The sequence below is a fragment of the Mustelus asterias genome, chromosome 20, assembly GCF_964213995.1.
Source record: "Mustelus asterias chromosome 20, sMusAst1.hap1.1, whole genome shotgun sequence".
Lineage (NCBI taxonomy): Eukaryota > Metazoa > Chordata > Chondrichthyes > Carcharhiniformes > Triakidae > Mustelus > Mustelus asterias.
This window is the reverse complement of record NC_135820.1, coordinates 49,606,000-49,624,332: the sequence shown is the minus strand read 5'-3', so window position 1 is coordinate 49,624,332 and position 18,333 is coordinate 49,606,000. Positions and strand designations below refer to the sequence as shown.

General features: G+C 41.5%; 1 protein-coding gene across 2 annotated transcripts in view; it reads left to right on the top strand.

Moving 5' to 3' along the window:
* hnf4a (hepatocyte nuclear factor 4, alpha) overlaps nucleotides 1-18,333 on the top strand; it is a 175,819-nt gene that overhangs the window by 55,613 nt on the left and 101,873 nt on the right. The window contains exon 2 of one of the 2 annotated variants that reach the window (XM_078236505.1): nucleotides 1,630-1,731. The exons of the other annotated variant lie outside the window; for it this stretch is intronic. The gene's annotated coding sequence lies outside the window, so the exon portion shown is untranslated. The remainder of the gene's footprint in view (nucleotides 1-1,629; nucleotides 1,732-18,333) is intronic. 2 annotated transcript variants of the gene reach the window in all.

Below are 18,333 nucleotides of genomic sequence, written 5' to 3'. Positions count from 1 at the left end.
TATCTACAATATTTATTGTGCCACCTAACATGGTGTTGCCAGAAACCTTGGATTTATACCTCTCCATTCCTTTGTCTAAGTTATTTGTAAATAAAGTGAAAAGCTGAGGTTCCAGTACAGATCCTTGGACGATAGGATTCTGTACTGTAGGGTTTCTATGATTCTATGATACCACAAGTCACATGCTGCCAATTTGTGCAGATACTTCTTAACTTTACTCTCAGGTTTCTAGCTCTTATGCAATTCCATACTTAAATCAATGGTATACCTCCAATTTCATGCATAAGACCATCAGACATGTGAGCAGATGTAGGCCATTCTGCCCATCGGGTCTGTTCTACCATTCAGTGACGTCATGACTGATCTGATGTGATAATCCCCAACTCCACTTTCCCACTTTATCCCTATAATCCTTGATTCCCTTATTGGTTAAAACTCTATCTCAGCCTTGAACATACTCAACGACCCAGTCTCTACAGCCCTCTGCGGTAAAGAATTCCACAGATTCACTACCCTCTGAGAGAAGAAATTCCTCCTCATCTCTGTTTTAAATGTGTGACCTCTTACTCTGAGATTATACCTGCTTGTCCTAGACTCTCCCAAAAGGGGAAACAATCTCCCAGCATGTGCCAGCAATCCTCCTGAGAATCCTTTATGTCTCAATAAGTTCGCGTCTCATTGTTCTAAACTCTAGTAATGCTAACTATTATATTAGTAATGACTTATTGAAGGTTAGACTACCATTCTGGATTTATTTACAAATAAGATAATGTGAAATTTGAAAAACACAAACCACCACAATGTTTATAAGAAAGAGCTGGAAGTGGTTCACAAGGGATCCATGTCATTTTATCAGGAAGTTGCCATTTTACTATTTATTGGAATGTAGCAATCCCTGAAGCTGAATAAACTGAGCTTTCTCTTTCTTGGGCACACAGATCACTCTGAAGTGAGAATATATCACTCTTCCTTTATCAACATTCAGTCACAAAGCCCATCTTTCAGAATAAAAAGCACAAGTCAGCAAAAGTAATGGAATGCTCTCCCCTTATCTAAATGGAAGCCCCTCCTACAACATGCATGAAGCTCAACACCGTCCAGGACAAAGCAACATAGGCAACTTATCCATTAGCCTAAATATCTACTGTCTCGGCCACCAGCAAGGCTGCAGTGTGTCCTATTTACAGGATGCACTGCAGAATGTCACCAAAACTTCTTGGAAAGTACCTCCCAAACCTGAGGCCTCTGGCGCCTAGAAGGAAAAGGGCAACATGTGCTCGATCACCTTCAGGTTGCCCTCTGGGTTGCACGCCACTCTGAAGTGAGAATATATCACTCTTCCTTTATCAACATTCAGTCAAAATCCTCAAACTCCATTCCTCGTAGCATTCTGGGAGTAATTGCTACAGGGGCTGCAGCAATTCGAGAAGGCAGCTCAGTATTCTCTTTCTCAAGTACAATTAGGGATGGAGAATAAAGGGTGGGATTGTCAACAATGTCCACATTTTAAGAATGAATTAAAAAATATATTACCTATATAATATATTTTTGTCACCGCTCTGAACTGACCAATTATATTTCATAGTCATCTTAATGAAATAAATCACATGCCACTCCTTTTAAATTCAGGACCCAAAATTGCCACATGTTAAAACAGCGCGTACAACAGGAGACAAGCTCGATTAGTATTACAACAGAGGCAACGTTGGAACAGAAAATGTAATTTAGAGGGTAAGCTGTATTCAATAGATTATTAACACTGGCAAAATGCATCATAGTTTGTAATAGCTTTCGTACATTGTACAAAAAAAAGAAGCTATTACGTGGTTTTGATCCAGAAAACATGTATTAGGCAATGACCAATCAATTTTATTTTGGGAATATATTGTGAAATAGTTGAACCACATCCAGTAGTTCATAATTAGCCAAAGTTCCACGTGAAAATCATTAAGCTGTCAACACAACATGAACTGAACTGGGCTGAATGATACAGATTCGTGTAAACTAGGCCCTGAAAGTCTTTCCAATTCTCTTACATATGTTTCTGGTTAACCATTTGGCTGTCAAACACTTTTTAAAACTGTGGGAAGTCATATTTTGATATTTTTAATGCTATTATTCTAATACTATAATACTATAATCTGGCAAATCGAAATATACACAGTATATCAATTAGCTGATGTAAAAACAGCTCCAGCTACATCAGGAGGTCACTTTGTATGTGGCTTTGTCAGTATCAAAATTCTTTGAATCGCCTGTAACCTAATACGATCCCCCTGTGTAAAGATGCTCATTCAACAGTCTAGGGAAAACACAACTCATTTATTTACAGGTTAAAACTATACAGAGGCTCACAGCCTTATGGCTGCACTCAGCTCCCAAGGTGACTCTGAGTACAGAAGCCCATGCTTCCCAGGATGATCCCCCCTACCCTGCTCCCCAATTGGTTCCCCAGGTCATGTTACCATTATTCTGCAGATTGTTCCTTAAAAGCAGAATCACCACATCTCTCTCCCTCTAAGTCCTTCAATAATCAATTTACACAGCTCAAGATATTAAACATTTAAGGTTAAAGTAAAGTAAAAAAGCTTATTTATTAGTCACAAGTAAGGCTTACATTAACACTGCAATGAAGTTACTGTGAAATTCCCCTACTCGCCACAGTCCGGCGTCTGTTCGGACCAATGCACCTAACCAGCACATCTTTCAGAATGTGGGAGGAGCACCCGGAGGAAACCCACGCAGACGCTCTGCCATTTTTTTGGTAAGATTTCACCCGTAAGGTGGGATTTTCTGGCCGAGCTCACCCCAAAACCAGAAAATCCCGCCCAAGGTCAATGGACCTTTGCATGGTCAAGCCCCACCCGCTACGACTCCTGTGGCGGGTGGGATGGGAAAATTCCGCCCCTAGAGTCAAAAATTACAACATGGTTTGCAGTGCAGCTGGGATGTATTTGAACAATTGTAATTTCCTGAACCAATCAGTTTGATAAATTGTTAATTGAACAGTAGAATCTGAACAAGGAATCTTAAGTCAGAGTAATGAATTGCCAAATAAGGTACGAAATATAATTCAAAAGGTAGGAAAGGAAGGTTGGATCGAGGGAGCGAGAAACGAAACAGAAAATAAAAGAAGGAAAAACGTTTTATTTTAATTTTTTTAAAGCCAGCAAAAATTCAAATTGAATGAATAAGGCTCCATTCCTGTAACTTTTGCATTTTTATAGTCATAGAGTCATAGAGATATACAGCATGGAAACAGGCCCTTTGGCCCAACTCGTCCATGCTGGCCAGGTTTCCTAAACTAAACTAGTCCCATTTCCCTGCATTTGGTCCATGTCCCTCTAAATCTTTCCTGTTTCATGTACCTGTCCAAATGTATTTTAAATGTTGTAATTGTACCTGCACCTACCACCTCCTCTGGCAGCTCATTCCATATGCACACCACCCTCTGTGTGAAAAAGTTTCCCCTCAGGCCCCTTTTACATCTTCCTCCCTCACCTTAACCCTATGCCCTCTAGTCTTCGACTCCCCTGCCCTGGGGAAAAGACCTTGGCTATTCACCTTATCTATGCCCCTCATGATTTTACAAACCTCTATAAAATCACGCCTCATCCTCCCATGCTTCAGCCTCTCCTTATAATCCAAACCTCCCAGTCCCGGTAACATCTTTGTCAATCTTTTTTGCACCCCTTCCAGTTTAATAACATCCTTCCCATTGCAGGGCAACCAGAATTATATGCAGTACTCCAAATGTGGCCTTACCAGTGTCTTGAACAGTTGTAACATAACGTGCCAACTCCTGTACTCAGTGCTCTGACCGATGAAGGCAAGTGTGCCAAATAACTTCTTCACCACCCTGATTACCTGTGATGCCACTTTCAAGGAACTATGTACCTACACTCAGTGCCAGAGGAGTTATTTGACATTAATTAAAGTTTACTGCACCACTAATAGGATACTTCCACCAGAAGAGGCAAGTCCTAACAATTTCTGGTGAGTTTAAACAAAGGACCTTCACACTGTTCAATGTAGTTAAATTGAGAACCAGGTGGCAAGGTGCCATTTTCAAGAAGCTTTTGAAGGAACATCTCACTCAGACTTCAAGATTCAAAATAGGGCGGCATATTTCCTCGGGTGGATGGAGCTATTACAAGGGGGCATAACTATAGGGTTCATGGTGGGATATATAGGAAGGATATCAGAGGTAGGTTCTTTACGCAGAGAGTGGTTGGGGTGTGGAATGGACTGCCTGCAGTGATAGTGGAGTCAGACACTTTAGGAACATTTAAGCGGTTATTGGATAGGCACATGGAGCACACCAGGATGATAGGGAGTGGGATAGCTTGATCTTGGTTTCAGATAAAGCTCGGCACAACATCATGGGCCGAAGGGCCTGTTCTGTGCTGTACTGTTCTATGTTCTATGTTCTATGGTGGCTCAGTGGTTAGCACTGCTGCCTCACAGCGCCAGGGACCCAGGTTCAATTCCATCCTCGGGTCACTGTCTGTGTGGAGTATCTCCCTGTGTCTGTATGGGTTTCCTCCGGGTGCTCTGGCTTTCTCCCACAGTCCAAAGATGTGCGGGTTAGGTTGATTGGCCATGCTAAATTGACTCTAGTAACAGGGGATTAGCAGGGTAAATGAAAGTTACAGGAATAGGGCCTGGGTGGGATTGTGGTCGGCACAGACTCGAAGGGCTGAATTGCCTCTTTCTGTACTATAGGGATTCTATGATTTCCATGTTGCTGTGCATGTGAGCTTGGAAGTTGTTGTCCAATTTCCACAGGAGTAATGATTAGCACTGTTGTCTCTCCATTATTTGTGGTGCAATATACATTCCTGCTAAAAATCAAATAAATTGTTTATTTTTGAATGTTATTGTTCGCCCTTATAAATGTAATAATAATTCTTACTAATAAGAAATTTCCAGCATGCTGTTACATGGATAACTATGAGTAATCTGTGGCCCATAATTTGATTTATCCCCATCTATTGTACAGATCTGACATCTAATTAATGACTTGGGTGTTTGATAACATTAGCTGTGTTTGGAAGCGTTTATGATATTTTGAATGAGACAAATAGTAAGTTCATTGAGCCCATTTTTAATTTAATTAAACCCATTTTTGAAGAATTATGTTAATGAAGGAGCAAGATAATAATGACTTAATGAACGATAAAAAGAAGACAGCATTCTTCTTTCAAATGAGGCAAGTCTTGAGTTGTGAATTTAAATGCACCACTTATTTTTGTGGGATGCCAACTAATATATTAGACCCTGGCTCCAAAACTTACAGGATGACAAATGCTACCAGGTCAGTCATTTTCTGATGACTATCATATCGAATTGCCCATGTTTGTGTAATTAAGAGCCAGTTCTATACTATATTATCAAATGGCAGCGCAGGCTTAGGGGGCTAAATGCCGTGTTCTTACTTCCAATTCGTATATATTTGTATCCTGTTAGCAGTGATTCAATTTGAACCCAAAACCTTGAAATTATTAAAAGCAAATTATTGAGGATGCTGGAATCTGAAACCAGAATCTGAAAAGAGAAAATGCTGGAAAATCACAGCAAGTCTGGCAGCATCTGTAAGGATAGAAAAGAGCTGACGTATTGTGTCCAGATGACGTTTTGTCAATTATTGAAATTATTGTTTGTTTGTGTTTCTTCTATCCACTGATTCAAGAGAGGTGTAAGCCAGTTTTGGTTAAAGTAATGAGAAAATGCCTTTTGAATGCATTGGCTATTCATCCAATAATACACCTCATTCTATCTTCAAACACCATGCAGGTAAGGCAAGCAATAATTTCAAACCTGGATCAAGAATCAAGTTTATTATTTTGTTATTAATAGGTTATCACAACAGTGCTGTAAAAAAATCATCGGGTAAATCATCGGACTGGCATGGACAAGATGGGCCCAATGGCCTCCTTATTATTAGCAGCCTATTCATGGCAAACCTGGCCAATTTCTGCCTGGAATTTAACTTTGGTTGTTCACCTAATTCAATTTTCTCAACATTTATTTTATAACTTTACCTGTTCAACTGTCAGAGAAAGATCAAACTACCATCTAAAAATTACAGCACAATAATGGGATGATGAACTGGAATTGGCATCAAACTATTTTGAATCAGCCTCAATCTTACCAGAAGCTCATTGCTGTAGAGATCATTTTAACCATTTATCTTGTGAATAATGGTCAGCTGTAGAAACATTAAAAATGGCCCATTGGGTGTAATTGTAACTTCTGACGATGTCAAATTGGCCAACAGTTTTACACTTCTCAGGATTTTAATTTCCTTTAAGTCAACAGAGGAAAATATAAAATAGGCAGGAAATATAAAACACTCTTGGCAAAGGTTAAAAATACTCATCTCAAACTTAAGTAATAGCATGTTGACCTATTTCAAGTTAAAAGTTTATTTATTAGTCACAAGTAGGCTTACATTCACACTGCAATGAGGTTACTGTGAAAATCCCCTAGTCACCACACTCCGCGCCTGTTCGGGCACACTGAAGGAGAATTTAGCATGGCCAATCCACCTAACCTGCACATCTTTGGACTGTGGGAAGAAACTGGAGGACCCGGAGGAAACCCATGCAGACACAGGGAGAATGTGCAAACTCCACACAGACAGTGACCCAAGCAGGATTCGAACCCTGGCGCTGTGAGGCAGCAGTACTTCCCACTGCCTCAGAAAAGCAGCCAGCATAATCAAGGACCCCACACACCCTGGATATTCTCTCTTCCACCTTCTTCCGTCAGAAAGAGATACAAACATCTGAGGACACATACCAACCGACTCAAGAACAGCTTCTTCTCTGCTGCCATCAGACGTTTGAATGGACCTACCTCACATTAACCTGATCATTCTCTGCACCCTAGCTATGACTGTAACACTACATTCTGCACCCTCTCCTTTCCTTCTCTATGAACTATATGCTTTGTCTGTATAGCGTGCAAGAAACAATACTTTTCACTGTCCACTAATACATGTGACAATAATAAATCAAATCAAATCATATCAAATCAAACCTATTCAAACAGAAATTTGCAAAGAGGTGGATGGTGACCAAAAAGTTTAATTTTCCAATATTCTTCACTGTGATCCATCTAATCTTGAGTGGCCTTGCAGAGGTGAATTCTTATTAGTGTTTCATCAGTAATGAGTTTCCAATCTTTATATTTGTGTTAAAATAAAAACATATAGTAAGAACCTTAAAATTTCACTCTATCAACTATTCAAAAGTTGGGTTAGTGCAGGAGTGTCTGGCATCAATGCAGCAAAACATACTTTCGATCAACCTCAAAACTGCGCTTTGTGGGTCTAAGATGAGTTCTGATTTTCTCAAAACAAAATCATTTGTGGTTACTTTTCTTTTGTGAATCCTGTGTTCAACAACATGCTTGAGAAAGTAGAACATTTTTGCTTTTGACAATTAATGCCACTTTCAGTCGCTCTCAGGTATGATGTGGCCTGGGTCAGTTCTGTGAATGTAGCAACATCTATATTTTAATGAATGTATAATTGTGGAGATCGTATGCCTAAATTTCCCTTGTGTGTGCCTGATAGTTCAGGTTTCCAGACATAAGAGCTATTTTGTCAATTTAATCCACAGAATTTCACAATAGTTGAGCACCAAACAGAGTTTAGGTACACTCCTTAAATAGTTGTCCATCTACTCTCTGCTAAAGTGCTACAAAAGCCATTTTAAAACGCAAACCACTTAACTGTGAATTACAATCTATACCTTGCTATTGTCACTTCAGGAATAATGGCAAAAAAAAAGCACACGCCAGTTCAAATTAAGGCATAGTATTTGAAGTGGGAAGAAATGGTTTATAATTTTTTTATAGAATTTGGAATATCTCAGTTAAGCAGTGATTGGCTGACTCCAAGTCATACAAACATTACTTTAACTTTTCTCAACATGATAACCACTTAAATGCTTTATTTACCCAAGAGAGGACAACAAGACAATAACGTCACATAGAATTCTGTCCCAGCAAGTGGGTATGATGGCAAGGACAATGGGAGCATTGGCAAAACTGAGAGCAGTGATAGCAAAGTATGATGCCCGGCACCAACAAGAGGTCGATATGGAATCATACATTAAGGAATCGGAACATGCAAACAGAATTTTTCCAACGAAAAAGGCCAACCCTGGAATTCTGGCAAGAAAATGAAGAACTGATGCTCTAAGTAATCACTGAACCAAAGTTTGAAGCGCTGGGCAGAATTTTCCCAAATATCAGCAAAGGCTGATAGCAGATGGGAAAAGCAGCATTGAAGTCGCTGGCACCAATGGCAGCTATCTTTGCTGTATAGTTCGGGGCATAGAAAACAAAGGCAAGCAGAGGGTCCCATGACATCACACAAGTAATGCATGATGAGGTAATGAATGCATGAGTAATGAATGAGGTAATGCATTTTGGAAGGTCTAATACAGATAGGAAATATACAGTAAATGGCAGAACCCTTAAGAGTATTGATAGGCAAAGGGATCTGGGTGTACAGGTATACAGGTCACTGAAAGTGGCAATGCAGGTGGAGAAGGTAGTCAAGAAGGCATACAGCATGCTTGCCTACATCGGCCGGGGTATTGAGTTTAAAAATTGGCAAGTCATGTTGCAGCTTTATAGAACCTTAGTTAGGTTGCACTTGGAATATAGTGTTCGGTTCTGGTCGCCACACTATCAGAAGGATGTGGAGGTTTTGGAGAGGGTACAGAAAAGATTTACCAGGATGTTGCCTGGTATGGAGGGCATTAGCTATGAGGAGAGGTTGGAGAAACTTGGTTTGTTCTCACTGGAGCGACGGAGGTTGAGGGGAGACCTGATAGAAGTCTACAAGATTATGAGAGGCATGGACAGAGTGGATAGTCAGAAGCTTTTTCCCAGGGTGGAAGAGTGAATTACTAGGGGGCATAGGTTTAAGGTGCAAGGGGCAAGGTTTGAAGGAGATGTACGAGGCAGATTTTTTACACAGAGAGAGTGGGTGCCTGGAACTCATTACAGGGGGAGGTAGTGGAAGCGGATACGGTAATGACTTTTAAGGGGCGTCTTGACAAGCACATGAATAGGATGGGAATAGAGGGATATGGTCCCCGGAAGGATAGGGGGTTTTAGTTAAGTCAGGCAGCATGGTTGGTGCAGGCTTGGAGGGCCGGAGGGCCTGTTCCTGTGCTGTAATTTTCTTTGTTCTTTGAAGTGCTGGCGCCACCAGAAGCTTAGCCTTTTGAAAATCGAGGTGCCATTTGTAAAGGATGCTCCCATCCGCAGTTCCTCCCTACCCTCCCCCATAATCCATTGCACCTCCCACACAAACCCAATCCCCTCCCAACACTACCCAGACACTGTCCCCGGCACTACCTGGGCACAGCTCCCTGACACAGCCCACTGGCATTGCACCCTGGCACTGCCCCAGCACGGCTCTGAAGTCAAATGTAGGCCAAAGCAAGTAAAGATGGCAGATTTCCTTCCCTAAAGGACTTCAGTGAACCAAATGAATTTTTCCTGGATTCTTTCTGATTGTATCACAGCTTGGTTCCTGCACTGTCCAAGACCGTGAAAAACTACAAAGGGCCGTGAATGAAGCCCAGTCTATCACGCAAACCAGTCTCCCATCCATTGACTCCCTCCACATTTCCCTCCGCCTTGGAAAAGCAGCCAGCATAATCAAGAACCCTACGCACCCCAGACACCCTCTTCCACCTTCTTCTGTCAGAAAAAGTATACAAAACATAGAAACATAGAAACCCTACAGTGCAGAAGGAGGCCATTTGGCCCATCGAGTCTGCACCGACCACAATCCCACCCAGGCCCTACCCCCACATATTTTACCCGCTAATCCCTCTAACCTACGCATCCCAGGACTCTAAGGGACAATTTTTAACCTGGCCAATCAACCTAACCCGCACATCTTTGGACTGTGGGAGGAAACCAGAGCACCCGGAGGAAACCCACGCAGACACGAGGAGAATGTGCAAACTCCACACAGACAGTGACCCGAGCCGGGAATCGAACCCGGGATCCTGGAGCTGTGAAGCAGCAGTGCTAACCACTGTGCTACCGTGCCGCCCATCTGTGCTACCGTGCCGCCAAAGTCTGAGGACACGTATCAACTGACTCAAGTATAGCTTCTTCCCTGCTACCATTAGACTTTTGAATGGACCTACCTTGTATTAAGTTGATCTTTCTCTACAATCTAGCTATGACTGTAAGACTACATTCTGCACTCTCTCCTTTCCTTCGATATGCTTTGTCTGTACGCAAGAAACAATACTTCTCACTGTATACTAGTATATGTGACAATAATAAATCAAAATCAAATCAAAAATCATCATCTTTCCTCTAGTTACAATTACAGTTAAAATGACATTGAATGAAAGACAATTGCATCGATACTGTGCAATCATCTGCAGAAAAGCAATTATTTGCTTGTCTGTAGGAAATTTATACTGGTGTTAAGACTGCTATTATACAGCTTTGCTGGTTTGAGGCCCATAGCCATGGTGGGCGAAGTACGGCTGGCAACACCCAGTTATATTGCAGGTTGTGATTGGATTTTACTTGCCAGAAAGGAGTTCTGCACGTATGCTGCTGATCACGAGATTCTCTCTCTGTCTCTCTCTCCCAGGCCCAGCTTTATGAACCCTCTCTTTTCCCTCACAGATCACTTCATACCCCTGAGCTTTAGTGCACTCTGGAATTGAACTAGGATCCGATTGCAAAGATATGCAACAAAATTTTGTTTCAATGCTTTGATGTGAAGATAACAATATAACTGCAGCCTCCAAGCCTAACATAAGAATAATTCTACAATATTGCTCGCAACAGCAGACTATGCTTGAATAGAGCACAGTACACAGGCATACCTACTGGCATAGTCCAGAATCTTCAAACTACATTCCCATTGAGGATAATGCCATACAGGGAATGCAGGATTACAGAATCACCCCTTACATTTCTGTTCACTCAACTTTATTTTGCCAATTCAATTTTGTCAAAATATGGCACTTTCTGAGGTACCACTAAGGTTTGAAAATTATTATTTGAGCTAGAAAAGTATTTGCTGGTATCAAAGGTGGTTTTATATAAAATTCAATGGACAATTATATGATTAATTACATGTGGATTAATTTAAGCATGTCAGCTGTGGCTTAGTTGGTAGCACACTTGCATCTGAGCTAGAAGATTGTGGGTTCAAGTAGTCCACGATTTAAGTACAGTACAGAAGGAGTACGGCACTTTGAAGGTGTGGCTTTTGGATGAAATGTTAAACCGGATAGGCAGATATAGAAAATCCCACTGCGCTAGTCTAAAGAAGAGTTATCTTCGAGTTATTCTGGTCAATATTTATCCCTCAATCAACATCACAAAAACAAGTTACCTGGTCATTATCACATTGCTGTTCAGGGGATCTGGCTGTGTGCAAATTTGCTTCCATATTTCCTACATTATAACAGTGACTGCAATCTCAAATGTACTTCATTGTCTGTAAGATGCTTTAAGACAAGATGTGATTCTGGAATTTTCTATATAAATACAAGTATTCGTTTTTAAAAAATTATAACCTGCACTTCCAAAAAAGCCAGATTTGTGCTAACTTGCCACTTTTCTCTTAGTCCCTTCAGCCTCAGTGGTGCCCTATAACTTAGGCCTTGACCCTTCACTTGGATTTCCCAAGGAAAACATTTCACCATTCACATTTGAGAAACGTGTTAATATTTGTTCATCCCAGGAATGACTGTAGCTATCATGGTTCTCGGAAACAACTTTATGGACTGTTATTGCTCTAGCAAAAGTTAATTAATGAGGAGGTGTTTTTGTTGGTGTGTGGAGTGGTCTACAATGATAGGCTGTTAAAGAAATGTGATTTTTGTATTTATACAAAAAAATTATCAAAAAGGCTCAAAGAAGATAAGACATTTACCAAGTTTATGCCTTCCGGAACTTTTCTTGAAGTCTAGCCAAATATAAGTAACTTATTGGAAAACTGGGTATTTTCACAGGGGTTGGTTGATGCTACACTCTCTGTTTTATTTTCCACTTAATATTATAATTCAAACACTTAATAAAGTAATTAGAATCATCCTAATGATCTACCATCTAAAGTTATTATACTGCAGAGCTAAAACTGCTGTAATGCAAATAGCACACATTAACAGGACCTACTGTGTGAAAGGTTGGGGAGCTTAAGGCAACCGTACTGCTTGGTACTTGATCAATGTGTTTTATCTTCAACTTATTAGGTCATTTGAGAGCCTGCAAGGATTTTGTTGCTAAAAGGTCTGCTGGAGTCTCTAATTATGCAGAATTTCAATTCACATATTTCATCCTGTCCACATTTAACTTGGAAGCAGTCTTATAAGATGAAATCACCTCTGAGTTATCGGTTAACCACGTGAAGTGCTGTTTCCACAAAATAAACCCCATATCACAGTCATATACGACACAATGGTTGTTTACTAAATGTAACTGCTCAAAATTGCTTGTGCCAGCACAGAACCAATAAACCCAGCCGTGAGAATGGATTGTTTTCTCGAATTTGACATACCTTTGACTTGAGGAGCTCTGATCGGTTTCCCAGTTATATGGAATTATGTTTTTTCTCTGTAATGGTTCAGTAAATGCCTTACATCAGTCAGGGGCACCAGATCCCAGTCTCCAAATTGTAGGTTACTGTGCAGCATTTCTCTTTTGCTCCCTGAAGTTCACCAGTGGTATCAGACTGAGAGCAAGTGCAACAGTGTGCCTGAGAAAGCATAAATAGGCAGTTGTTTCACCTGGAGTTTGGTCAGTGGTCGGAGATCCATATAGTAAAGCAGACAGGACTTTGTCCACAAACTGGAGTTTGTAATTTCAAAGGAAAAAACGGTTACATCAGTCAATGACAGTGATTGTTGACCTTAATCCTCATCTACAATTGTTCTTTGACTGTTAGCGGCTGCAGAAATCTACAAAGACAGCATTCATGGCAGTAGAAATCTCAGGTGGAGCCAAACAGAAGTGTTTGCAAAGGAAAATTGCAGAGTGTCAGAACCTAGCATCTCTGCAAATTGCCATGCTGTTACTGATTTCAGAACAATGTCTTACATCCATTGGCGTGTGCTGTGTGTTCCCTTCAAACTAACCTACAGATTATTGTGGAAAGAAAAAAAATGTAATTTATGTACTCAGGATGTCTCAAAAATGATTTACCATCAAAGAATTACCTTTGAAGAGCAGTCACTGTTGTTAGTTAAGCAAAAACAACAGCAAATTTGCTCACAGCAAGATGCCATCAGCAGCAAACAAATGGATCCCCGAATTACACGTTTATTCTGGTGGACGAGGGAAGGATGTTGTGCAGCCCAATAGGTTTATTCCCTCCTCTTCTTCAAATAGGAAAGGATGGGATTTTTTACAACTAACTAGAAAGCCGTCTCCTAGCTATCACTGTGTCCATTGTTACAAATAGATTTGTGTCAAAACCCTTGGTTCCTCCACCAAAAGTCTGGTGAGATTGGGGAGGAACGGCCATAAACTAAGCTGGATACCAGACAGGTCCTGTGATGCACAGGGAGCGTCCATGACCTCTGCCTTACTGAAGGTCAGGACACCGTCACTGGCTCTCAACCGTGTTTGATCGCAGGAACAGTGGTATTGGGGCCCACAATGGGAATCCAGGCCTGGTCTGTGACATAATCTACAAAGGGGTAACAGTATATTGATATTAGTGGAGCACTTAACTGGGGTGGGGATGGAGATGGGGCGGGAAGGTGAGGCACAGGAGACACGTAAGTTAAATTGTTTCTTTTTCCCAGGGGCAGGGCACAACCAGCAACAGGAACTGAACATTGCAGTCTATATAGGTGGCCAGGCACCTGAGGTGCAACCCTACCCACCATGGATATTTCAATGATGGGACCTCTCACTGAATATGCATACTGTGGCAGGGTTAATGCTGGTGGTTTTTAGTCCAGTAAGAAGTCTCACAACACCAGGTTAAAGTCCAACAGGTTTATTTGGCAGCACTAGCTTTCGGAGTATCAAGATCCTTCATCAGGTGAGTGAGGACTTGTGTTCACAAACAGGGCATATAAAGACACAAACTCAATTTACAAGATAATGGTTGGAATGCGGGTCTTTACAGGGCATCAAGTCTTAATGGTACAGACAATGTGAGTGGAGAGAGGGTCCACATCATGGTTTTTAGTCGACATGATCCAAATGAGGTTGCTGGGATCAGTGCCCGAGGATTGGTAGGGACATTGCATTTCATTTCTAATAGACATACAAAAACATTTAAACGTGAGGCTTTTGGAAATTGCATTGAAGCACAGATGGTAGACTGTGACACAGCTTTCAGAAGAGACTCCTTCTGCTTTTCCTTTCTGAAAATATTCCAGCAGGATCACAAAATGTCCCTTAATTCCACTGATTACCTTCAAACTGGCTGTAAACAAGTCACTGTGATTCCATGAATAGGAGGATTCCTGCAGAATCAGACAACAGACAAGAGATCCTTCACTCAAATAGGAAAACAGATTTTATCTAGAGTTAGATTAAATGATACTGCCTGGGCATTTTACTTTAACTAAATGCTCACAAACATTGTGCAGGACAATGCAATGAATAACATAGACACTGCTTTGTGTAGATCGGAAAAATAAACTTAAGATAATAAACAAAGCAGGAGATGGAATCCATCCCAAGTCATCAGATCTTTAAATGATTGACTGCCCGAGCAAAGAACGCTTGTGCTTTCTTTCTGGAAATGAGCCACTGCAACATGTATTAGTTATACATTTTAAAAAGTAATTAGTTCAGAAATTTCAATGCACCCATTTTTGGGAGCAAAGTGAAGCAGGGACCGAACCTTTCAGCTGAATCTGTAGGTGTGATACACACCCAATATCAGGTCTGATGTCTCATTACATAGAAACATAGAAGATAGGAGCAGGAGGTGGCCATTTGGCCCTTTGAGCCTGCTCTGCCATTCATTACAATCATAGCTGATCGATCAACTCAGCAGCCTAATCCTCCTTTTTCCCCATAACCTTTGATCCCATTCACCCCAAGCGCTATATCTAGCCACCTCTTGAATATATTCAATGTTTTGGCATCAACTACTTCCTGTGGTAATGAAATCCTCAGGCTCACCGCCCTTTGGGTGAAGAAATGTCTCCTCACCTTCATCCTAAATGGCCTACCCCGAATCCTTAGACTGTGACCCCTGGTTCTGGACTCCACCACCATCAGGAACATCTTCCCTGCATCTACCCTGTCTAGTCCTGTTAGAATTTTATAAGTCTCTATGAAATCCCCCCTCATTTGTCTGAATTCCAGTGAAAACAGTCCTAACCTAGTCAATCTCTCCTCAAACAATCAGTCCCGCCATCCCCAGAATCAGCCTCGTAAACCTTCGCTACACTCCCTCGAGAGCAAGAACATCCTTCCTCAGAAAAGGAGATCAAAACTGCACACAATATTCTAGGTGTGGCCTCACCAAGGCCCTGTATAATTGCAACAACACATCCTTGCTCCTGCACTGGAAACCTCTCGCAATGAAGGCCAACATACCATTTGTCTTCTTTACCACCTGCTGCACCTGCATGCTTACCTTCAGTGACTGGTGCACAAGGACACCCAGGTCCCACTGCACACTCCCCTCTCCCAATTTACAGCCATTCAGGTAGTAGTCTGCCTTTTTATTTTTGCTTCCAAAGTGAATAACCTCACATTTATCCAACATATTACATAATTTGGCCACTGAGTACGCGGTCATCTCACTGGTGAGCTAAGGCAGCTCAGTGGAATAGCGGCCCATTGATAAATAGTTTATGCTGATGGAGATGTGCGGGGGGTGGGGGGTGGCGGTGGGGCGGGGGGTGGGGGGTGGCGGTGAGAGTGATTGGGTCATTCTGAACAGGTGCTGGGATCAGCTTGCAAGAGAAAAGGCCAGAATCTGGATGAAGGGGTGGTGGGTAGTGCCAGTGATTGGGATGGGAGTTGAGTGGGTTGGGTATGGTGTGTTGGAATGAGAAGTAGTTGCAACTGGACCATAAGCACTGGGTACAGCATAACACTTTCTTCAAATATGGGATGTGGTTGAACACTTCTCATTATTCCACTTCTCATCCATCTAATTTTCTGGTCCTGTTTCCGACTGGGCAGAAGCACCCACCAGTTTACAATTAATTATATTAAAATTAGCCTCCAATATTGGAGGGTGGCAAACGTAACCCCACTATTTAAAAAGTGAGGGAGAGTAGAAAAGGAGAATTACAGAGCAATTAACCTGACATCAGCAGTGGAGGAGATGCTAGATTCTATATTAAAAGACGTGATTACAGGACATTTGGAAAACATTAAAGGGATTAGACAAAACCAGAATGGCAAATCATGCTTAACGAATATCCTGGAGTTTTTTGATGATGTAATTAATAGATATGGGAGAACCAGTGGATGTGGTGCATTTGGACTTTCAGAAGGTTTTTGATAAGGTCCCTCATAAGAAGTTAGTGAGAAAAATTAAAGCACATGAAATAGGGAGTAATGTCTTGGCACAGATTGAGAATTGGTTGATGGACAGGAAACAGAGAGAGGGAATAAATAGGTATTTTTTCAAGTGGCAAGCATTTAATAATGATCACCACAGGGATCAGTGCTTGGGCCCAGCTGTTCGCTATTGATTTGATTTATTATTGTCACGCGTATTAACAGTACAGTGAAAAGTATGCTATACAGACAAAGCATACGGTTCATAGAGAAGGAAACAAGAGAGTGCAGAATGTAGTGTTACAGTCATAGCTAGGGTGTAGAGAAAGATCAACTTAATGCAAGGTAAGTCCATTCAAAAGTCTGACAGCAGCAGGGAAGAAGCTGTTCTTGAGTCGGTTGGTACATGAACTCAGACTTTTGTATCTTTTTTCCATGGAAGAAGGTGGGAGAGAGAATTTTCGGGGTGCGTGGGGTCCTTAATTATGCTGACTGCTTTGCCGAGTCAGTGGGAAGTGTAGACAGAATTAATGGATGGGAGGTGGTTTGCGTGATGGATTGGACTACATTCACGACCTTTTGTCGTTCCTTGCGGTCCTGGGCAGAGCAGGAGCCATACCAAGCTGTGATACAACCAGAAATAATGCTTTCTATGGTGCATCTGTAAAAGTTGATGAGAGTCACAGCTGACATACCAAATTTCCTTAGTCTTCTAAGAAAGTAAAGGCGTTGGTGGGCTTTCTTAATTATAGTGTCGGCATGGGGGGACAAGGACAGTTTGTTGGTGATCTGGACACTTAAAAACTTGAAGCTTTGTCCCCGTTGATGTAGACAGGGGTATGTTCTCCTTTACGCTTCCTGAAATAGATTTCTATATATATCGCCTGGATGGGGGGGAACCAAATTTCCACGTTTGCTGACGACACAAATCTGGGTGGAATTATGAGTTGTGAGGAGGATGCAAAGGGACTTCAAAGTGATTTAGACAAGTTGAGTGAGAGGCTGAACAGATGGCAGATGTAATACAATGTGGCTAAATGTGAAGTTATACACTTCTGTGGAAAAACAGAAAAGAAGAATATTGGTTGAATGGTGATATGTTCGGAAGTGTGGATGTACAAAGGAATCTGGGTGTCCTTGTACACCAGTACATGAAAATAGAGCAAGAAATGAGAAGCCAAATGGTATGTTGGCCTTCATTGCAAGAGAATCTGAGTTTACAAGTAGGGATGTCTTACTGTAGTTATACAGGGCATTGGTGAGACTATACACCTGGAGTATTGCATGCAGTTTTAGTCCCCCGACCTAAGAAATGATATACTTGCCATAGAGGGAATGCAGAGGAGGTTCACAAAGCTGATAACAGGGTTGGCGGGACTGTCTTATACGGAGAGGTTGGTTTGACTGTATTCACACGAGTTTAGAAGGATGAGAAGAGTTTTGCTTGAAATGTTCAAAATTCTAAAGGGCTGGACAGACTAGATGCAAGTAGGCTGTTTTCCCTGGTTGAAGAATCTAGATGTGGAGATGCCGGCGTTGGACTGGGGTAAACTTCTTACTGGAGAATCTAGAACCAGGGGACACAGTCTCAGGATGCTGGGTAGACCATTTAGGACTGAGATGAGGAAATATTTCTTTACTCAAAGGGTAGTGAATATGTGGAATTCTCTTCAAGAAAGAGATGATTTTAATAAAGTCATAACATTCACCTGATTGGGCTCTCCCACTGACAATTACAGGAAGAGGTAATTCACCTACCAGTGGCCATGCAAAACCAAATGCACAGGCTCCAGGTTAACAGATAATCATTTGCGTAGATGTGCTATGTACTGGATGGAG